The sequence below is a fragment of the Sinocyclocheilus grahami genome, unplaced genomic scaffold (assembly GCF_001515645.1).
Source record: "Sinocyclocheilus grahami isolate Dianchi unplaced genomic scaffold, SAMN03320097.WGS_v1.1 scaffold1943.1, whole genome shotgun sequence".
NCBI lineage: Eukaryota > Metazoa > Chordata > Actinopteri > Cypriniformes > Cyprinidae > Sinocyclocheilus > Sinocyclocheilus grahami.
Genome location: NW_015507122.1, coordinates 58,855 through 59,988, shown reverse-complemented (window position 1 = coordinate 59,988; position 1,134 = coordinate 58,855).

Genomic DNA, 1,134 nt, shown 5'->3' with positions numbered 1-1,134 from the left:
CGTGAGACTTGCGGATCCATGTGCAAGCTTTATTTGTGGAGAAGACAGAGACGTGGTCATACAGCAGGCATAGGTCAGATGGCAAACAGGTATATGGAGGGCAAAACACAAGAATAGTCCTAGGGCTAGCGTAGGTCGACGATCGGCAGACTGAGTCAAAAGGGGCAAGACGAAAGGGGTGAATCCAGGGAACCAGGCGAAGATCAGAAACCGGGAAGGCTAAGGCAAATGACTAGGGCTAAGGCAACAAACGAGGGCTCTGTAGAGTCGCTATCGCTAGGGGAGTGATAAATGCGGAACAATACTCGGCAGAGGGTATAAAAAATAGATATTGAAGTATAGAAAAAATATAGAAATAGAAGTAGATATACTGTAGAAATATACAAAACTATAGAAATAGAACTAAATACGTAGAATAGAGAGCAATACAGAAATAGAGCTAGATATAAAAATATAAATAGAACTAAATTTAGAAAAAAATACATAATTAGAACTAGATATAAAAGTATAAAAAATAGATATTGAAGTATAGAAAAAATATAGAAATAGAAGTAGATATACTGTAGAAATATACAAAACTATAGAAATAGAACTAAATACGTAGAATAGAGAGCAATACAGAAATAGAGCTAGATATAAAAATATATAAATAGAACTAGATGTAAAAGTATAAAAAACAGATATTGAAGTATAGAAAAAATATAGAAATAAAACTAGATTTTGCAGCATAGACAATATAGAACTAGATACAAAATAACATAAGCGTAAGTATAAAAAAATATAGACCATTGAAATTTTCATGATTTTACAGACCTGATATGTTCACAATTTAAAAAACTTGAAGGAATGAATGAGGCATTTATTTTTGAAAAATACTTCTTTTTACTTTATTTTTGCATTTGTTAATCCTATTTATTGCAAAAATGAAAATCAGCCCATGTTTTACTCACCTTCAAGGCATCCTATCTGTATATGATAGGGATGTAATGAAATGATCAATATCGTGATATCGCGATAGAAAAACGGTGTTGTGCATCAGTATGGCCTTTAATAAATCACCGGAGAATGCGAGCTAATGCAGACGAGTCCTAAAACATTTAGATGCAATGAAACATTAGTGCAACATATTTCAAA